Raw genomic sequence first — 23,283 nt, forward strand, 5'->3', positions numbered from 1 at the left:
TTCCACCAGCAGGGGGCACTCTCTTCTATGCCTTTTTTCCATTCCCTTTCACAAGTGCACACATTCATTCTCTTTTCTTTTTTTCATTTGCTTTCTCTCTTGCGCTATTTCATCTCTGCAAAATACCAGCATCCTTCTGATCACCGTGGGCCTCCAGCATTGTTGCTTCTTTACTTTTAATACTAGGCTCCTTTTCACCAGGACCAGCGTCTCCCGCGTGGCTGGAGGCAACCACCGGTAACCCCAAGCAGAGGACCTTTGCAGGCAACACAACCCTCCCCCCTGAAGAGCAGCTCAAAGTCACTGGCAACCATCTCACCCTCTTCCTTCATTCACCCCTGGACGTCTCGCTCCGTCCCCAAGTTACGGGTCCAGCTTGCTCTTTCTGTCACATTACCGCGATGAAGGGTTTACCCTGGAGGAGACCCTGTGGCGAGCCATTTTTGAAGACACCTGATGCGGCGGGTGAATCACTGCTAAACAAACCACACCTGTAGGGACGGCACAGCCTTTGCATGGACCCTTCGGAGCCCGCCCCGTCACGGCCAGATTGCTCGCCACCAAGCGATCCTGAGAAAGGCTGGCCGGGCGATGGATTGAGCAGCGTCTACTGGCCATACCACCTTGGATACGCCTGATCTTGTCTGATCTTGGAAGCAAAGCAGGGCTGGGATTGGACAGTACTTGGATGGGAGACCTCCTGGGAACATCGTGTGCTGTAGATCATTTTAAGACGTTTTGCCCTACTGCCCAGCTCGGCTAGCATGGAACGGCGCCTTGCCGGACACCGACCTTAAGTAACTTAGATGATGGAAGCCCCAAGGCTAGAGATGAGCGTTGTTCTACTAGAACTGTTCGCCAATCTCAAATTCGAGCTGTTTTGGGCGGTGTTCGAGCCGGTCGGCGAACACGAACAATTTGAGAAAAATTCGGCTGTTCGAGGTTATGTTCGATAACTGTTCGTGCACCAAAATCATAACTGGATTTTTTCTCAGTAATGATGAAAATTAATGTTAATACGCAGTTTGAGTGTACAGCGGGGCGGGGGGAGGGGCAGGGGATGGATCTCTGCAGGAACAATGAAGATCTCCATTTTTTTTTCTCTTTCCCGCATTTGCAGTGGGGAGGTGCAATCTGTCAGCCTATCAGCAGCGCACACACGGAGCGAAGTGCTTTTTTTCACACAAGCAAGGGCATGTGTGATTGGCAGTGTATGTCACATGTCCTTGCCCTATAAGACCAAGCCATTTTCCCCGTCGCCACCATTTTCTCACTGCTGCAGCTGCGTGTTAGACGGCACCGCTGTTGCTGTGTGCGCTATACCTTGTTAATTTCAAGCCAATTTTCGCACAAATATACAGATAGCTTGGGAGTAGGGAATAGTTGTGATTGCAGTCCTTTTAAGGACTAGGTTACAGCATTTCCTACGACTTTTATCAGGCAGGTCTGTGCTCTTAAATAGATAGATTGTGGGAGCAAAGACTAATTGTAATTGGAGTCCTTTTCAGGACTAGGTTACATCAGTTCCTATCAGTTTTTGCCAGGCAGGTCTGTGCCAGTGCTGTGCAAGTTTTTTTCACAGCATTTGGCTGAATCTAGCAAAGCTAATCCTTTTTGGCCTATTGCAGAGTGTGTTAGTCAGTGGAGTAGCCTATCTGTGTTGCAAGATATACCACCTGTGTATAGAATACCAATTTTTTTACTGCACCTAGTGAAGTAAAATCTTTTGGGCATAGCATCATTCTATTAGTCCATCTATACTGACCTCCATCAGGTTGCAAACTGAATATAATTTTTTTCTGCATCTAGCTCTGAAAAAATATTTGGGCTTCTAGCAGTGTGTGGGACTTGGTCTATTAGTCCATCTATACTGACCTCCATCAGGTTGCAAATTAAAAATAATTTTTTTCTTCATTTAGCTCTGAAAAAATATTTGGGCTTCTAGCAGTGTGTGGGACTTGTTCTATTAGTCCTTCTATGCTGACGTCCAGCAGGTTGCAATTTGAATATAATTTTTTTCTGCATCTAGCTCTGAAAAAATATTTGGGCTTCTAGCGGTGTGTGGGACTTGGTCTATTAGTCCATCTATACTGACCTCCATCAGGTTGCAAATTAAAAATAATTTTTTTCTGCATCTAGCTCTGAAAAAATATTTGGGCTTCTAGCAGTGTGTGGGACTTGGTCTATTAGTCCATCTATACTGACCTCCATCAGGTTGCAAATTAAAAATAATTTTTTTCTGCATCTAGCTCTGAAAAAATATTTGGGCTTCTAGCAGTGTGTGGGACTTGGTCTATTAGTCCATCTATACTGACCTCCATCAGGTTGCAAATTAAAAATAATTTTTTTCTTCACTTAGCTCTGAAAAAATATTTGGGCTTCTAGCAGTGTGTGGGACTTGTTCTATTAGTCCTTCTATACTGACCTCCAGCAGGTTGCAAATTGAATATAATTTTTTTCTGCATCTAGCTCTGAAAAAATATTTGGGCTTCTAGCGGTGTGTGGGACTTGGTCTATTAGTCCATCTATACTGACCTCCATCAGGTTGCAAATTAAAAATAATTTTTTTCTGCATCTAGCTCTGAAAAAATATTTGGGCTTCTAGCGGTGTGTGGGACTTGGTCTATTAGTCCATCTATACTGACCTCCATCAGGTTGCAAATTAAAAATAATTTTTTTCTGCATCTAGCTCTGAAAAAATATTTGGGCTTCTAGCAGTGTGTGGGACTTGGTCTATTAGTCCATCTATACTGACCTCCATCAGGTTGCAAATTAAAAATAATTTTTTTCTTCATTTAGCTCTGAAAAAATATTTGGGCTTCTAGCAGTGTGTGGGACTTGTTCTATTAGTCCTTCTATACTGACCTCCAGCAGGTTGCAAATTGAATATAATTTTTTTCTGCATCTAGCTCTGAAAAAATATTTGGGCTTCTAGCGGTGTGTGGGACTTGGTCTATTAGTCCATCTATACTGACCTCCATCAGGTTGCAAATTAAAAATAATTTTTTTCTGCATCTAGCTCTGAAAAAATATTTGGGCTTCTAGCGGTGTGTGGGACTTGGTCTATTAGTCCATCTATACTGACCTCCATCAGGTTGCAAATTAAAAATAATTTTTTTCTGCATCTAGCTCTGAAAAAATATTTGGGCTTCTAGCAGTGTGTGGGACTTGGTCTATTAGTCCATCTATACTGACCTCCATCAGGTTGCAAATTGAATAAAAAAATTTTCTGCATCTAGCTCTGAAAAAATATTTGGGCTTCTAGCGGTGTGTGGGACTTGGTCTATTAGTCCATCTATACTGACCTCCATCAGGTTGCAAATTAAAAATAATTTTTTTCTGCATCTAACCCAGCCAATAGTTTTGGCCTAATACCACAGTTTGGCCACTCAGCTCTGCTCGGTTACCATCCATTGTTTTTTTGTGCAAACAACTCCAGAGTTGTGAATTAGTTAACCACCAACATGAGTGGAAAAAGGCCTGCTGCTGGTGGAAAGGGGAATAGGCATGTTGGGAAGGGGAAAAACGGTTGTGTCCGTGGGGTAGGTGCAGAAGAAAGACCATCTTCCAGCCAAACTAAAATGTCTACTTCTTTTAGCGGACAATGTGATAAGATCCCTTTCTTACGGCCACGCCAATCGCTACAAATTCCAGATGAGGCACAAAAACAGCAGGTGCTTCAACGGATATCAAGTGCTCCTTTAAGTGGGCTCTCCTCCACATCAACTTCAACATCACAAATACTCCAGTCCTCAAAGGTGTCACCCAAATCGCACTTGCTTCCTCACAGCTCCCAAATCTCCAGCTGCCCGTCTGAGTATGAGGTAGAACAGATGGTTGAGTCTGCAGAGCTGTTTACTCATACTATAGCCTGGGAATCAGAGGTCAACTCCAGCGTTTCTGTGAATCCAGACGAGGAAATGATCTGCACTGATGCCCAGAATCTTTATGAGTCGGATCCAGGACCAGATGCAGAAGGTTCTGACCATAATGTAGACCCTCATTCCCAAACTGTAACTCCTGTTGGTGGAGACAATGAGGAAGACGATGATAAGACTCAAATACCTGATTGGAGCGACAACTTTAGTTTTTTGTCAGGGCAGGAACAGGTTGGCTCTGAGGACGACGGGTGTGATAACGCACAGGGTGATGATGATGAGGTTGGAGATCCCACTTACTGTCAACCCACAGTCAGCCAAGAGATGAGGTCAGCAGAGGAGGTGGAGGAAGATGCTAGTGACGACGAGGTCAGGTTGCGCCTTCCTGGACAGAGACGTAGTACTGGAAGCACGTCAACAACTGCATCCTCAAACACAACTCTGCCTCTCACCACAAGTCGTGGTGGCTCTTCAGGTCGCATGGGTGCTAAGCCTTGCATAGCCTGGGCATTTTTTCAGATCGATAAAGATGACCCAACTCGTGTTATCTGTAACATTTGTCAGCAAAAGCTAAGTAGAGGCCAAAAAATACATAGTTTGAGTACTTCATGCATGAACCGGCACATGGACATGAAGCATAAGTTGCAGTGGGAAGCTCAGTGTGCTACAATGCGGTCTAGCCGGCCGGGCCAACCACCGTCTGCCATATCTTGTGCATCCGCGGCCTCTTCATCCTCTGTGACTGGGGGGACAGCAGTCACACCTGTTTTGGGGCGCAGACCTGCCACCTCTTTACCAGCAACAGCCAGCGTGATTGGCAGGTCATCATTTTCTTTGGAGGTGGTAACACCAGCTGGTCTTGAGCGCTGTCCGACATCGATAGCACCACCTTTGGATCAAGGCAACCTAACATGTCCGCCTGCATCTTCCTCACAGACCGGCAGTTTGCCGGGGACACCCTTATCAACCCCGTCTAAGCACAATAGCCAGCCCTCGGTCCCTCAGATGTGGACAAGTAAAAGACCATTTCCTCCTAGCCATGAGAAAGCTAAGAGGTTGAATTTCACCATCTGCAAGCTCTTGGCTACAGAAATGCTGCCTTTCCGCCTGGTGGACACAGAGGATTTTCGAGACCTTATGTCCGTCGCAGTGCCCCAGTACCAGATGCCCAGTCGGCACTACTTCTCAAAGAAAGGTGTGCCTGCGCTCCACCAGCATGTCGCACACAACATCACCGCTTCTTTGAGAAACTCTGTGTGTGACAGGGTGCATTTCACCACAGACACTTGGACGAGTAGGCATGGACAGGGGCGTTACATGTCGCTGACTGGGCACTGGGTAACTATGGTGACAGCAGGACAAGGGGCTGCTGTTCAAGTCTTGCCGTCCCCACGAGTTGTGCGTTAATCCTCTTTATGTCATTTTTCCTACACTGCTTCTGCCTCCTCAACCTCCTCTCGGTCTTCCACCTGCACCCAAAGCCTGTCTGGTCATGCCACAAGCTTTCTAACTGCGCAGAAGGGATCCTGCACACCTCCTTACTATGCTGGCAGTAGGGCTCAACGTCATCAGGCGGTTTTTACATTGAAATGTCTGGGAAATGTGAGTCACACAGCTGAGGAGTTGTGGTCAGCTCTGGAGAACCAATTTCATGAATGGTTGTCTCCACTGGACCTGAAACCAGGGAAGGCCGTGTGCGACAATGCTGCAAACCTGGGTGCGGCCCTTCGCCGGGGCAATGTCACACACGTGCCTTGTATGGCTCACGTGTTGAACCTGGTTGTCCAGCAATTTTTAGCCCACTATCCCAGACTAGATGGCCTTCTGCAGAGGGCACGGTCGCTGTGTGCTCACTTCCGCCGTTCGCATCCCGCAGCTCAGCGACTTACATCTCTACAGAAGTCGTTGGGCCTGCCACTTCACCGGCTAAAATGCGATGTGCCTACCCGGTGGAATTCAACTCTGCGCATGTTGCAGCGACTGTGGCAGCACCGACAAGCCCTGGTGCAATACATTCTGACGTATAGCCTGGGCCAACGAGATTCAGAGGTGGGGCAAATCACGCTGGAGGAGTGGTCTCAGATCAGGGACCTATGCACCCTTCTGCACAGTTTTGAAATGGCGACGAAGATGTTTAGTGCTGACGATGCCATTATCAGCATGACTATTCCGGTGATTTACATGCTGGAGCACATGTTAAACAGAATTCGGAGTCAGGTGGTGGCACAAGAGGAGGTGGAGGAAGTAGAGGAGGAGGAGTTGTATGCGGAAGGGCTAACATCTGCAAGGTCCAGACGGTCGGCAGCACCAGGGCGGCAGGCATGTGATGGTGGGGGAGATGATTTTACCAGGGCGCATGGTAGCAGCCAAACTAGTGAGGAAGGTGCAGGAGCCCAGGAAGAAGTGGAGGACGAACTGATGGAAGACTCATCAGATGAGGGAGACCTTGATCACATTTCTGTTGTGCGAGGTTGGGGGGAGAGGACAGAGGAAGGAAGCATGATTGTTACCTCGCCACCAACACAACAGGGACTTGGTGCTCCTGGATGCGCAACACACATGAGTGCCTTCTTGCTGCACTACCTGCAACATGACCCTCGAATTGTGAGAATTAGAAATAATCCTGACTACTGGGTTGCCACACTGTTAGATCCCCGGTACAAAAGTAAATTTGCAGAAATTATTCCTGCCATAGAAAGGGATGCACGCATGCAGGAGTATCAGCAGAGACTGTTGCAGAATCTTACATGTGCTTTTCCACAAAATACCAGTGGTGCACGTAGTGAATCTCACAGTTCCAACTTGCCAACCGTGGGACCGTCAAGTGTTCAGCACTCAAACCGTAACAGAACCACAGTATCTGCTGGTAACATCAGTTTTGCGGAATCATTTCACCACTTTTTTAGCCCATCCTTTGCAAGGCCACAGGAGACAAGAAGTCTGACACATAGTCAACGCCTAGAGACGATGGTACAGGAGTATCTCCAAGTAAACATTGAAGCCACGACTGTGTCACTGGACCCTTGCTCTTTTTGGGCTTCCAATCTGGATAAATGGCCGGAGCTAGCCACTTACGCCTTGGAGATCTTGTCATGCCCCGCAGCCAGCGTTCTGTCTGAACGTGTGTTCAGCGCTGCTGGTGGTGTGCTGACAGATAAGCGCACGCGGCTCTCCACTGATAATGTAGACAGACTCACGTTCATAAAGATGAACAAATCATGGATCCGAAACGACTTTTCTACCCCTGTGTCATCCTGGGGAGAGTAAAAGCTTGATGATTGGTTAAAATCACCCTACCAACCGTTTTAAGCTTTCAAATTACTAATCATGTTTATCTGTATCTTGACTGGAAAATAATTTGGGCTTTGTAGCAGTGTGCAGCACTGATCCTATTAGGCCATCTATAATAAGCTTCACCAGATTTAAAATTAAAAATAATTTTTAGCTGCATCTAGCCCGGAAAATAATTTTGGGGCTCCGAGATGCGCAAGACACATAAGTGCCTTCTTGCTGCACTACCTGCAGCATGACCCTCATATTGTCAGAATTCGAAGTAATCATGACTACTGGGTTGCCACACTCTTAGATCCCCCAAACTTTTCGATCAACCTTTTCATTTTAATAAAGACCAAAAAAATGGTCATTTTTGAAATTATAAGCATTAGCAGGTTGTTAGAAACTGAAATCAACAGTTTTCAACTCAAAACTTTATTCTAGGTGATGTTACATTTTCACATAGGACCCCTTGTTCGAAAAGAGCTTCTGAACTCTCTCGTCCATTGAATTTGTCAGGTTTTGGATTTTTTTCTGCTTCAATTGTTTTGCATGAGGACAGAATACCCTCCCAGAGCTGTTGCTTAGATGTGAACTGCCTCCCGCCATCATAGACACTCCTTTTAATGATGCTCCAAAGGTTCTGAATGGGGTAGAGGTCAGGGGAGCATGGGGGTCACACCAAAAGTTTGTCCCCTTTTATGCCCATATCAGCCAGAGATGCAGATCTTTTATGTGCAGCATGAGATGGTGCATTATCATGCAGAAAAATGATCTTGCTGTGAAATACACGGTTCTTCTTCTTGAACCATGGCAGGAAGTGCTGTTTGAGAAAATCCACATACATTATGGAGTTCATCTTTAGCGCCTTCAGGGATCCTAAAGGGGCCGACAATCTCTCTCCCCATGATTCCACCCCAAAACATTACTCCACCTCCTCCTTGTTGGCGCTGTAGCCGTGTTTGCGTGGGGTGTCCATCAACCAGCCATCCTCCACTCCATTCATCTGGACCATCGAGCGCTGCACGGCACTCATCCGTGAACAAAACAGTTTTGAAATCAGTCTTCATGTAATGTTTGGCCCACTGGAGCCATTTCTGCTTGTGTGAAGTGGATAGAGGAGGTCGACAGGATGGCGTATGCACAGCTGCAAACCTCTGAAGGACCCTGCATCTTGTTGTTCGGGGGACGTTGGAGGCACAAGCAGCTTCAAAAACTTGTCTGCTGCTATGACAAGGCTTTTTTGCCGCTGCTCTTTCAACCTGACGTAATTGCCTGTAGGAAAGAGTCCTCAATTTGCCCTTATCAGCACGCACACGTGTGTACTGTGAATCAGCTACATACTTCTTGATTGCCAAGACACTTCATCCTGATCATCGCACAATGTTGATTGTAGTCATGCCTTGACCTAAACACTCCACAATTTGTTGCTTCTCAGCAGCCGACACATCCTTTTTCTTTCCCATTTTGGCAGAAAATGTAGGCTGCTTAATAATGTGAGAGAGCCTTCTTAAGTAGTCTTGCCTTTCATTGGACACACCTGCCAAACTAATTAGCACAGGTGTCTGCAATTGCTTACAGTGATATAAAGAGCCCTGACACACATCACCATCAATGAGTTTAACTGACAAACAAACAAATTCTTCCCTTATCACTCCTAAACACTTTTTGCATAATAATTTGGAACGCGGTGTACATGTGCTTTTCCACAAAACACCAGTGGTTCACGTAGTGAATCTTACAGTTCTAACTTGCCAACCGTGGTCTGTATGGAATTGTTCAATAAAGGACCCAAAATTAAGATAACATAGATGGGAGAGGTCTCTATGAATAGGAATTCCTAAGTATTTGATACCCTGTGAGGGCCAGGCAAAGGGAAAGTTGGACTGGATGGAATCCTATATGGATTTAGGGAGGGAGACATCGAGGGCCTCAGACTTCGCTGCATTGATTTTAAAATTTTACCATGGAACAAAGTGATCTATTTCAGCCATAACAGCAGGGATGGATATATGTGATTGAGTGATATATACTAGGACATCATCAGCAAATAGAGAGCACTTGTACTCGGTGCCTCCCACCTCAATCCACCTAATATTGGGGTTATGGCGAATTGATGAGAGCAGGTGCTCCGTCACTAGGATGTATAAGAGAGGGGACAGAGGACATCCCTGCCTTGTCCCATTGGTGATTGTGAAAGGTGATGAAAATGTTCTGACGCACCCCCTGGGCCTTGGGACACCCGGAGCCGGACCCTTTTTGGTGGATGCTGGTGGTTGTAGTCTTCGTGGCGGCGATCCGGTTCCGTGGCTCAGGGCGGTCAAACCAGTGGCGGAACTATTTATGTGGTTTTGATGTTTAAATGTCCGACTACGCCACCCGTGGATTGCGGTCAGAGTGAACCGCCGCTACAGGGCAGACCGCTAAGGCTGGTGTTGTGGGTGCAGCAGAGCGTAGCATAACTCCCTACGGGAGGAGTATAGCCTCAGGGCAGTGTATGCGGAGGATGGGGGTGATGGTGCAGGGCAGCAGCAGTAACGACACGGAGTCAGTGATGCAGTTCAGGGCCTTTACTCACAGTTCTTATTATCCAGACCACGTCTGCAGGTAACGGCTGCCCACGTCGTACTGTGCTCACCAGGTGAGGGGCTCAGACAACTCCCAGATAACTTTGGAGCGCTTCACAGGACCCCCTTTGTGTGTCCTTTGTCTGGCCTTTCTTACCAACACTTCTGTCCGGCTGCCTCGGGCCTCCTCTTGGTAAACTTGGCGCCAGTTTCCCTGACCCTATGTGGTGCCTTCCTAGCGGGTGGAGCAAGGGGCTGCGCCACATAAAATGTCAGAGCCTCCGGTTTCTAGCTGAGGGTCGTTTCCTGCCTCCACTAGTTCGGGGACCGGTCTCCCCCTTTGGCCTGACCCCTCCACGCAGGTGGATTCGGGCGTGCGGTGGCGACTCGCCCGTCCGCACCCCTGGGATCCCTTCATTCCTCGTTCCTGGAGCCTTCTCCGCTCCTCTTTCTTCCTTCTCCCTCTTGCAGGCCTGGGCCTCTGTTACTAGGCCCGCCTCCGGAGCAGAGCTCATGCAGAGCCCCTGCTCCCTGCCACTTCTGCTCAGACTTCTCTGCACTGAACTAAGATGGTGCCCACCTTTTATACTCCCTTCTCAATGCACCCAGGAACTGCTTCCTCCCTGCTCCTGCACTGCAGGGTTCCCCTTCCTCAGTGTTCCCTCCCCCCACTCCAGCCAGGGACAGGGACTGTCGTGCCCATCTCAGGGGCATATTGGTCGCCCTGCCCCACGGCAATGTGGTGTAATGCATGCAGGTGTCGGGTCCTGATCCACACTCCATCCTTATCTGAGAGTGAGATATCACACCTCTGGGTGAGGTGCAATACGTCTGTAGCAACCGAGCCCTCGGTGCTACAGTTCCATTTATCTTCAGCCTAGGTGACGTATTGTGATACAGGGCCGTGATTTTGGCTATAAAAGGGTCCCCTAGACCCCTACCCCAAGCTTTTTAAGAGAATCATATATGGCGTGCCAGGAGACTCTATGGAATGCTTTCTCAGCATCCAACGAGAGTATCTACTTACAAATTTTTAACTGCATCTAGCCCAGGAAATACTTTGTGCCTAGTAGCAGTGTCTGCTAGTCAGCGGATTATCCCGGCTGTTAAGCAAGCTACACCACCTGTAGTTTGGACACTTAATTTTTTCAAAGGAAATGCTTCGTGACCACGGGATACTTAGTGAAGAGCATCAGGAGGCACCCCAAGGCATAGGGGCTGGGACTGGCACTAGGATGCCTTGCGGTGGACAGCCGAGCTCGATCCTTATAAAAGCTTTTTAACTGCAGCAGCTTTAGTGGACGCTACTGGAGCTGGAATTACGCGGCTGCTGGCATGAGACTTGCCCTCCAATAGATCCTTGTAAATGGATTTAAAGTGTATTCATTCAAATTAGAGGGACAATTTAAATTAAAAAGCTTAGAGCTGCCTCCACCACAGGGGGGCTCTCTCGACCCACCAGCGGACAGGCACCAGTATTGGGAGAGGGGGGCTGGCCGTCAGGGTTCACCGCGGCTCTGGCACAAACCCGGCGACACGGAGGTGGCACGGGCAGGAGCGGACTGGCCGTCTCGGCTTCTCACTTTTTGGATTTTAGAAGGGCATGACATGCCTATATCTGTGTCTCCCCCTCCTTTTACTCCTCCACCTCTTTTCTTTTCGCATGACTATATGTACTTGTCACTTTTCCATGTGTTAGTTGTGTCTTCTGAGCAGTTTGTCAGCTTTTGGACACCTTTGAAGGTGTTTTCTATGTGTTTCTATGTGTTTTTGTTTGCCTGCCATTGGTTTTAACGGTGTTCGAAGGTGTTCGACGAACCGAACCGAACTCGAACACTACGGGGGTGGCTCAACACTACCCAAGGCCTCTGAGCCAGTTGGCAGCTAAGTACGCTACCCCGCCGCCTTCACGCAGTCCTGACACCGACGCCTTGCAACGGCTAGGAGTGCTTATTGACTCCGCAGCTCGCCGTGTGGAAATGATGGCGTTAAAAGCACCCGGGGCCGAGAAGGGGCCAGGCTTTCAGCAGGTGCCCAGGGAAGGTTTTGGATGCCGGCCGCCTAGCGAGGGCCAGCAGAAGTAACATGTTTCTCTGCAAAGAAGCTTGTGTAACCAAGCCAGATGGCTGACAAAGAGCTAACCTCAGTGCAAGGAAGGTGCGGAAGGAATTGGGGAGGGGGGTGGGGTGATTCCTGCTAGGGCCCTGAAATCATAAAACAGGCAGGAGAGTCTGACGCATGGTGACGGAGAGGTTGTAGGGGCAGATAGGGGGTGTTGTCACGTGCGAGCACGTGTGCATGCTGGCTTGTGTGTGAGAGTGCGCTTCCTAGGTGTGGCGCGCTGCAGACAGTCAAAGGGATTGTTCCCTTTCGTTAAAAGTTAATCCCCGGCTGTAGCCTATTAGAAAGCAACTAACCGCGCTCTACTCATCCTACCCGGTTCTACCGGTGAGTCTCGCCTCTGCTCCCGGCCTGTGGCATTGGCCGTGAAGCTGACGTTCCGTCGACAGCGTTGCAGCCGATCAGTGAGCTCAGCGGCTCTGAGTGGGGCGTTGTGTCTACAAGACCTTTTAAGGAAGCCAGCAAAAAAATTGAAGAGAAGGGAAAGCACAAAAGGACCTGGTCTTGATGAGCACTGGAAAGGGCAGCCGGCAGCCAGACGTAAAAGTAGAAAAGCAGCAAGTGAGAGGCTTGTCTCTGTCTACGGCCACACCACCCTGAACACGCCTGATCTCATCTGATCTTGGAAGCTAAGCGTGGTTGGGCCTGGTTAGTACTTGGTTGGGAGACAGTAAAATAATACTCTTACTGTATTATTTTTTTCTACTGAGGACTTCTCAAAGTATCAATATCACGATATTCTTATAAAAAAATGTATCTATTTATGCTTGGATTGTCCATTAAAAGAATCAGATTGCAGCAGGTACATACAATAATTAGTTATAAAGTAATTGTCCATTTGTCCATAATTAGCTTAATTGTTTAATTGTTGAGAATCACCCATCTTTCCTTGGATCCTGGCTGGTAAATCATGTCTTTGTCGAGCATGTGTCCAGGCCTACATGACATCTGCTTCTCAGCATGAAGATTCTGTGTCTTGTGGGGTGGGCAGAGCAAGAGAGCCCCCCCTTTCTGTACCATGGGCTTTTATAGCCAGTCGTATGGACACCTGTTCTACATATGGTAGTGAACCAAAAATACACACACAAATAGCGCATGTCAACTAGACACGATGGCTGAGGCATAGAACTCAGAAAAATGATTATCGATTAACATTCCAAATGAATTTCCATAATTAACCATTTAACATTTCCCCCTTTTTTGAGAATAAAAGGACTTTAACTGAAAAATCTCAAAAGAAGATACATTCATCAATCATTTTTTCTTTCCTTCTTCCTTGGCAATATCATTAAATTTCCATAATAATAATAATAGTAATAATAGTATCAATATCGGATTATTGTTATATAATGATGTGAATACATGTTATGGTAAGCCGTGACTAATATTCATTTATATGTATAATTATACTTCCCTATATCTAAATTGAAGCAATCGCGGGTTCAATCGTCATCATCTGATGTCATCGGGTCGTCGTCTCGTCTTCTTCTTGGTTCTTTTATAACACAGTCTTTAGATGAAAACTCTTTTGAAATAAATTACAGCATGTAGATATTGTACAGTCCATAATTGTGTTCATTATTGTTCAGTCCATAAACTGTACTCTTTATTAGAAAGATCATGTGTGTCAGTTGATTAAAAAACAAAGTCCATGGATGAAATGTAGCTTTAATATCTGTGCAGTGTCACCTGGACTTACGTGGGATCGTCTTTGGAATCTTCCGTGTGTCCGCACTGGTCTCGTGTCACTTTTGGAATAGATGTGACGCCTTTGGTCAGTAAAGCAAGGGTTAACTTGACACTTTCCTGCTTTATATAGCACCATAACCAGTACTCAGTCCTTTATATACAAGACACATATGCCAGGTATTACCTGTTCACCAGCTTTCATTGAAGCGTTGCAGGTGATAAGAAACCACTGGAACGTGATGAAACTTGAACACAACACAGTACATATAGGATCATCATCCTCTGCCGTCCTGGTGATCAGTGGTGTGAATTGTATTGTATGTAATGGACACAGTCTATTATAACACTCAGCATTCACACCTGTTACCTTCTGAGACGTCTGGATATCAGTTGCTTCTTCTTGTAACTTTTGAGAATCTCTTTGATTTATAAAAATTAAAAGTCTTTATTAAGATAGAATTCATAATTGCGATGTCTTGATTGAAGTCTTCATTCCCTAATCTGATACCAAATCTGGCAGTTTTTCCTAACCTATAATATCACAGCGTACCATAGCAATCAGTAATATCCATCTAATTATTATCAAAATATTAAAATAAATTATGTTTGGAATAATAAACAATAATAGATAATAATTCATTATCAATCAAGTTCTCCATATGATAGAACATTTTTATGTCATAGGTGTAATTACCTTTTCCAACCCATAGGTGTCAGTGTATTTTGAAAAAACAAGTTTTTATATCTTTATTAAACCAATAATATCAAAGAATGTATACTCCTGAACCAAAATGAATAAATATATGAATGTATGAATGAATGAATGAATGAGTAAATGAATGAATGAATTGTTGTATTTACTCAGAAAATGTAAACATTTTTTTCCTTAGCAATATATATTTAATGAAGCAATACTCTTGTATTAGACATTACTTTATTAAATATTAATGTGTTTTCTCAATTGAGATATTGAACTCAAATAAAATCAAATGAGAATTAAAAAATGAAAAAATAGAAAAATAAGAAGTATAAAGTAAGAATAAAATTTTAAAAATGAAAAATAAAATTAAGAGTAAAAATAAGAATAAAAATAAAAATAAGGCCTTTAAATTTTAATGACAAATGCAGAGTAATTATATTCTCCATAAAAAATACCCTTATATCTCCATTATCTGGATGATTTCATATTTGTCATAACCTTGTACCAACAAAAAATATTAAATTATGCAACTTTGCATGTAATACCCTTCTTAATTATACCATAGTACCTTATTATTATTTCTTCTTTATTAAAATGTGTGGAAAATAAGTATTGATCAAAAGTGATTATGTAATCAGGATCAAAAACACATTTTCCCCTTAATACCAAAAATATTATTTTATAAAATTTATGTATATATCAGAACCAAATTAAAAATAATTATTCTTCTAGAAATATTGTGCATACATTTCATATCGATGAGTAGCATAGATTTGACTAAAGAGAGGTGTGTATTTGATAGAGTTCACTATGGGGATGACTCAGTCTAGGAGAGTTTGATAGTGGCTTTTGGTAAGATTTTACCTTTCCTGGTTTTATAAATTTAGCTTGATTTATTTTCTTTTCACGATTCTCATGTTTTCTAGCAAAATCCAGCATCTGCGCACATTCAAATAATGAATTTTTTTGTGATGCCATAACTTGGGAAACTGAATTTAGGAATTTGAATTTTTGTACAAAAGTTGTTATCATATGTTGTACTTTTCCATTTTTGATGAGAGATTTGGAAAACCGTTCACATATGGACATGAATGTATATGTACATTCCTTCCTACCAATGCTTAGTTTCTGCAGATCTTCTATGTTGGGAAAATCCTTTGTGACACAATAAATCAAATATCTTAATCTGTCCGAATCATTTTCCCATCCATTAGGATAGTCATTTTCACAGGGCATTAAATGTAAACGTCTGGACAATGTCACAGGAATCCATATTTTAAATAATTGATTCCTCTCCTCATTGGATAAATCAAACTTATCAGAGAAGCTCTCAAATGTCTCTGAATTTCTACAGGCATGGATTTTGACATCATATTTTGGCATGATTTTGTATAATTTCAGCAAATTTTTCCTCATTTTAATTTGGAGTTGAGCCTGGGTAAATCCAGAATTCTCTGATATTTTAAGTGGCTCTTGTACGTCCGTTCCTCCTACGTCACTCACGTCTCCTCCCACATCACCTAGTATATCGGTTTCTCATATGTCAGTCATGTCTCCTCCCATGTCAGGTTTCTGTTTGTCCGTCTCTTGGTCAGACCCAAGGTCACCTTCAGTTACAGACACTTGTCTTACTTCTTGTTCATTTTCCACATTACAGTCAGAATCAGTATCACCGTCTGACACTTCTACACTATTTTCCTGCTTAGAAATCTCTAACACAAGACTATGAAAAAAATCTACCAAATGTAGTATATTTCTCAATTTCTGTTTGTCTCTATTTACCAATTTAGAAGTTAACTGTAAATTCTGCAATTCACATTCTTTGTATAAACTGAGCCACAAAACTTCTATGTCATCTCCTACATTAACTTTGAAATTAATATTACTTTGTTTAGCAAAAGAAGAAATTATATCCATATTTTGCTTACCTTAAGATTCCTTGGCTTCTCTTTATCAGCACGTCCTGTCTTCAGTTCATCTGATTCTTTTCCTGTGTGATTCTGTTCCTTGTTAGTACCTCTGCTTCCTGTCTTTCCTCAGTCTGTAGGTCCTTTCTGCTTCTCGTGACAAACTAGTGAATTTTACTGACACGTGAACAACAGCTGTTCAGCTCGTCAGGACTCCCCCCTTGTTCACGGAAGAAATTCACTTACTTAATTTAAAAAAACAAAAAAACAGGACTGGCTGGCTCACCATTGTAAAATAATACTCTTCCTGTATTATTTTTTTCTACTGAGGACTTCTCAAAGTATCAATATCACGATATTCTTATAAAAAAATCTATCTATTTATTCTTGGATTGTCCATTAAAAAGAATCAGATTGCAGCAGGTACATACAATAATTAGTTATAAAGTAATTGTCCATTTGTCCATAATTAGCTTAATTGTTGAGATTCACCCATCTTTCCTTGGATCCTGGCTGGTAAATCATGTCTTTGTCCAGCATGTGTCCAGGCCTACATGTCATCTGCTTCTCAGCATGAAGATTCTGTGTTTTGTGGGGTGGGCAGAGCAAGAGAGCCCCGCCTTTCTGTACCATGGGCTTTTATAGCCAGTCGTATGGACACCTGTTCTACATATGGTAGTGAACCAAAAATACACACACAAATAGCGCATGTCAACTAGACACGATGGCTGAGGCATAGAACTCAGAAAAATGATTATCGATTAACATTCCAAATGAATTTCCATAATTAACCATTTAACAGAGACCGCCTGGGAATACCAGGTGCTGTGGGCTTCTGCTTTTTCCTTCCTTTCATCAGCAGGGGGCACTCTCTTCTATGCCTTTTTTCCATTCCCTTTCACAAGTGCACAAATTCATTCTCTTTTCTTTTTTTCATTTGCTTTCTCTCTTGCGCTATTTCATCTCTGCAAAATACCAGCATCCTTCTGATCACCGTGGGCCTAAAGCATTGTTGCTTCTTTACTTTTAATACTAGGCTCCTTTTCACCAGGACCAGCGTCTCCCGCGTGGCTGGAGGCAACCACCGGTAACCCCAAGCAGAAGACCTTTGAAGGCAACACGACCCTCCCCCCTGAAGAGCAGCTCAAAGTCACTGGCAACCATCTCACCCTCTTCCTTCATTCACCCCTGGACGTCTCGCTCCGCCACCAAGTTACGGGTCCAGCTTGCTCTTTCTGTCACATTACCGCGATGAAGGGTTTAGCCTGCAGGAGACCCTGCGCCTAGCCATTTTTGAAGACACCTGATGCGACGGGTGAATCACTGCTAAACAAACCACACCTGTAGGGACGGCACAGACTTTGCATGGACCCTTCGGAGCCCGCCCCGTCACGGCCAGATTGCTCGCCACCAAGCGATCCTGAGAAAGGCTGGCCGGGCGATGGATCGAGCAGCTTCTACTGGCCATACCACCTTGGATACGCCCGATCTCATCTGATAATATCACAGCGTACCATAGCAATCAGTAAAATCCATCTAATTATTATCAAAATATTAAAATAAATTATGTTTGGAATAATAAGCAATAATAGATAATAATTCATTATCAATCAAGTTCTCCATATGATAGAACATTTTTATGTCATAGGTGTAATTACCTTTTCCAACTCATAGGTGTCAGTGTATTTTGAAAAAACAAGTTTTTATATCTTTATTAAACCAATAATATCAAAGAATGTATACTCCTGAACCAAAATGAATAAATATATGAATGTATGAATGAATGAATGAATAAATGAATGAATGAATTGTTGTGTTTACTCAGAAAATGTAAACATTTTTTTCCTTAGCAATATATATTTAATGAAGCAATACTCTTGTATTAGACATTACTTTATTAAATATTAATGTGTTTTCTCAATTGAGATATTGAACTCAAATAAAATCAAATGAGAATTAAAAAATGAAAAAATAGAAAAATAAGTATAAAGTAAGAATAAAATTTTAAAAATGAAAAATAAAATTAAGAGTAAAAATAAGAATAAAAATAAAAATAAGGCCTTTAAATTTTAATGACAAATGCAGAGTAATTATATTCTCCATAAAAAATACCCTTATATCTCCATTATCTGGATGATTTCATATTTGTCATAACCTTGTACCACCAAAAAATATTAAATTATGCAACTTTGCATGTAATACCCTTCTTAATTATACCATAGTACATTATTATTATTTCTTCTTTATTAAAATGTGTGGAAAATAAGTATTGATCAAAAGTGATTATGTAATCAGGATCAAAAACACAATTTCCCCCTTAATACCAAAAATATTATTTTATAAAATTTATGTATATATCAGAACCAAATTAAAAATAATTATTCTTCTAGAAATATTGTGCATAAATTTCATATCGATGAGTAGCATAGATTTGACTAAAGAGAGGTGTGTACCTATTTAGGTAACCATTAAAAATAATATTATAGTTATTCAAGAATATTATCATGTGGAAAATTATTCTAAATATAAATTTGCTTTGTAAACCATTTTGATGTGTGGTTGCCCTTATCCACTATTAGTTAAATCAAGAAATAATAATTATTAAAGAAATATAGAAATATATATATGTAGATAATACCTAATTATGTATTATAATTTCCTCAGAATCAAATATATTTTTGTACCTTCACATAAAGAAACATTTTTTTTTTTCAAACATACAAACATACGAGGCCTCTGTCACATCAATCACACTTAGCAGCTGCTGATTTACTCATCTGTCACCTTCACTCTGACATTCACAGATCTGTTCAACTCAAACATTCCACATATGAAGTTTTAGATATATATATATATTTAACCCAAAATTGTTGTATCCCAATTTATTAATGTGCATTGCCATATCATTTGAATATCTTTATATTTCTTTGAATATTCCCCAAGTACATATTATATAATATGAGAGTAAGTCACTGGAATTTCAGACACTTGAAAAAACTTGTCTTAGATTCCTTTTTCACTGGCTTCCCGGTCTTAACTTACATCAGTTGAAAATAGAATGAATGGGATCCTATACTATTAGCTCAAAGTTCAAAGGCCGCAGCTGTCACACGTCATGCTGTAAAGCTACTTTAATTTGCACGAACACTTCATGCACAGAAAATATTAGCAACACAAAAGAATTAATAAGTATTACATATATATTATAGTTCAACTAGATATATTGTTATTATTTTAAAATGTTATACACATAAAATCATGCAATTTTTTCACTTCCTGTGTGAATAAAGAAATAAATCCATTTTAGAGTTCTTTGATCAAATCCTGCTTTGGAATGAAAACTCTAAGGAAATATAAGAAAATAAAATTAAATATCAAATTCATACAGAAACAGAATTATTTAAATATCTTATACATATATTGGTTGGTTCTAATGGAATTCAAAATATTGCTACTTAAATTTATAAATATGAAGTTCTAATTTATTAATTAATATATATATATATTTTATAAACGTATATATAAATACAATTATACGCAATCTCTACTTAGACAAGTGTATATATATATATATATATATATATATATATATATATATGAACTATTAGAAACTATGTAACTACAATTTTACTGTATGAGATTATAAATAAATATTGAGACATTGTATTACATTTTGATACAACATTATATTTACAGTTTTTCCTTAGCCACTCCCTAAACCAAATCTTCTGTCTCTCTCAAATATCTCCAGGAACGCCCTATTTAGGAAAGACATTTTTCTATCCTTCAAAACCTCAGAGAACTGCCTGTTCTTCTGTCCACATTCCATGACGTCACTGTGAGTTGGTCGTCTCACCTGTCTCTGTCCATCAGTTTCAGCCATTTACCTTTTTAGAGAATCACAGTTCTGACTGAGAATTAACTCATTCTGTGGAGAGATGGATCTTTGCACTGGCTGATATGGCTTATAACATATATGAAATCTTCTGCGTATTTGATAGAGTTCACTATGGGGATGACTCAGTCTAGGAGAGTTTGATATTGGCTTTTGGTAAGATTTTACCTTTCCTGGTTTTATAAATTTAGCTTGATTTATTTTCTTTTCACGATTCTCATGTTTTCTAACAAAATCCAGCATCTGCGCACATTCAAATAATGAATTTTTTTGTGATGCCATAACTTGGGAAACTGAATTTAGGAATTTGAATTTTTGTACAAAAGTTGTTATCATATGTTGTACTTTTCCATTTTTGATGAGAGCATTGTACAACCGTTCAAATATGGACATGAATGTATATGTACATTCCTTCCTACCAATCCTTAGTTTCTGCAGATCTTCTATGTTGGGAAAATCCTTTGTGACACAATAAATCAAATATCTTAATCTGTCCGAATCATTTTCCCATCCATTAGGAGAGTCATTTTCACAGGGCATTAAATGTAAATGTCTGGACAATGTCACAGGAATCCATATTTTAAATAATTGATTCCTCTCCTCATTGGATAAATCAAACTTATCAGAGAAGCTCTCAAATGTCTCTGAATTTCTACAGGTATGGATTTTGACATCATATTTTGGCATGATTTTGTATAATTTCAGCAAATTTTTCCTCATTTTAATTTGGAGTTGCGCCTGGTAATTCCAGAATTCTCTGATATTTTTAGTGGCTCTTGTACGTCCTTTCCTCCTACGTCACTCACGTCTCCTCCCACATCACCTAGTATGTCGGTTTCTCGTATGTCAGTCATGTCTCCTCCCATGTCAGGTTTCTGTATGTCCATCTCTTGGTCAGACCCAAGGTCACCTTCAGTTACAGACACGTGTCTTACTTCTTGTTCATTTTCCACATTACAGTCAGAATCAGTATCACCGTCTGACACTTCTACACTATTTTCCTGCTTAGAAATCTCTAACACAAGACTATGAAAAAAATCTACCAAATGTAGAATATTTCTCAATTTCTGTTTGTCTCTATTTACCAATTTAGAAGTTAACTGTAAATTCTGCAATTCACATTCTTTGTATAAACTGAGCCACAAAACGTCTATGTCATCTCCTACATTAACTTTGAAATTAATATTACTTTGTTTAGCAAAAGAAGAAATTATATCCATATTTTGCTTACCTTAAGATTCCTTGGCTTCTCTTTATCAGCACGTCCTGTCTTCAGTTCGTCTGATTCTTTTCCTGTGTGATTCTGTTCCTTGTTAGTACCTCTGCTTCCTGTCTTTCCTCAGTCTGTAGGTCCTTTCTGCTTCCCGTGACAAACTAGTGAATTTACTGACACGTGAACAACAGCTGTTCAGCTCGTCAGGACTCCCTCCTTGTTCACGGAAGAAATTCTCTTACTTAATTTAAAAAACAAAAAAACAGGACTGGCTGGCTCACCATTGTAAAATAATACTTTTCCTGTATTATTTTTTTCTACTGAGGACTTTTCAAAGTATCAATATCACGATATTCTTATAAAAAATGTATCTATTTATTCTTGGATTGTCCATTAAAAAGAATCAGATTGCAGCAGGTACATACAATAATTAGTTATAAAGTAATTGTCCATTTGTCCATAATTAGCTTAATTGTTGAGATTCACCCATCTTTCCTTGGATCCTGGCTGGTAAATCATGTCTTTGTCCAGCATGTGTCTAGGCCTACATGTCATCTGCTTCTCAGCATGAAGATTCTGTGTCCTGTGGGGTGGGCAGAGCAAGAGAGCCCCCCCTTTCTGTACCATGGGCTTTTATAGCCAGTCGTATGGACACCTGTTCTACATATGGTAGTGAACCAAAAATACACACAAATAGCGCATGTCAACTAGACACGATGGCTGAGGCATAGAACTCAGAAAAATGATTATCGATTAACATTCCATGAATTTCCATAATTAACCATTTAACAGAGACCGCCTGGGAATGCCAGGTGCTGTAGGCTTTTGCTTTTTCCTTCCTTCCACCAGCAGGGGGCACTCTCTTCTATGCCTTTTTTCCATTACCTTTCACAAGTGCACACATTCATTCTCTTTTCTTTTTTTCATTTGCTTTCTCTCTTGCACTATTTCATCTCGGCAAAATACCAGCATCTTTCTGATCACCGTGGGCCTCCAGCATTGTTGCTTCTTTACTTTTAATACTAGGCTCCTTTTCACCAGGACCAGCGTCTCCCGGGTGGCTGGAGGCAACCACCGGTAACCCCAAGCAGAAGGCCTTTGCAGGCAACACGACCCTCCAACCTGAAGAGAAGCTCAAAGTCACTGGCAACCATCTCACCCTCTTCCTTCATTCACCCCTGGACGTCTCGCTCAGCCCCCAAGTTACGGGTCCAGCTTGCTCTTTCTGTCACATTATCGAGATGAAGGGTTTAGCCTGCAGGAGACCCTGAGCCAAGCCATTTTTGAAGACACCTGATGCGGCGGGTGAATCACTGCTAAATAAACCACACCTGTAGGGACGGCACAGACTTTGCATGGACCCTTCGGAGCCCGCCCCGTCATGGCCAAATTGACGCCACCAAGCGATCCTGAGAAAGGCTGGCCGGGCGATGGATCGAGCAGCGTCTACTGGCCATACCACCTTGGATACGCCTTATCTTGTCTGATCTCAGAAGCAAAGCAGGGCTGGGCTTGGACAGTACTTGGATGGGAGACCTCCTGGGAACACCGGGTGCTGTAGACCATTTTGATGACGTTTTGCCCTACTGCCCAGCTCGGCTAGCATGGAACGGCGCCTTGCCGGACACCGACCTTAAGTAACTTAGATGATGGAAGCCCCAAGGCCTCTGAGCCAGTTAGCAGCTAAGTACGCTACCCCACCGCCCTTCACGCAGGCCTGACACCGAGCTCCTTGCCGCGGTTAGGAGTGGTTATTGACTCCGCATCTCGCCATGTGGAAATGATGGCGTTAAAAGCGCCCGGGGCCGTTAAGGGGCCAGGCTTTCAGCAGGTGCCCAGGAAAGGTTTTGGATGCCGGCCGCCTAGCGAGTGCGAGCAGAAGTAACATGTTTCTCTGCAAAGAAGCTTGTGTAACCAAGCCAGACGGCTGCCAAAGAGCTAACCTCAGTGCAAGGAAGGCAGGGAAGGTGCGGAAGGAATTGGGGAGGGGGGGTGATTCCTGCTAGGGCCCTGAAATCATAAAACAGGCAGGAGAGTCTG

The 23,283-nt window shown here is 42.4% G+C and overlaps 2 pseudogenes; both read left to right on the top strand.

Annotated features, from left to right (window-relative positions):
- The first annotated feature begins 605 nt into the window (after positions 1-605).
- Positions 606-725, top strand: LOC141269991 (5S ribosomal RNA; annotated as a pseudogene).
- Positions 726-22,687: 21,962 nt separating this feature from the next.
- Positions 22,688-22,807, top strand: LOC141268398 (5S ribosomal RNA; annotated as a pseudogene).
- The last annotated feature ends 476 nt before the right edge of the window (positions 22,808-23,283 follow it).

This window comes from Phyllobates terribilis, unplaced genomic scaffold (assembly GCF_046119375.1).
Source record: "Phyllobates terribilis strain yellow unplaced genomic scaffold, ASM4611937v1 Scaffold_4__5_contigs__length_816908805, whole genome shotgun sequence".
Classification (NCBI taxonomy): domain Eukaryota; kingdom Metazoa; phylum Chordata; class Amphibia; order Anura; family Dendrobatidae; genus Phyllobates; species Phyllobates terribilis.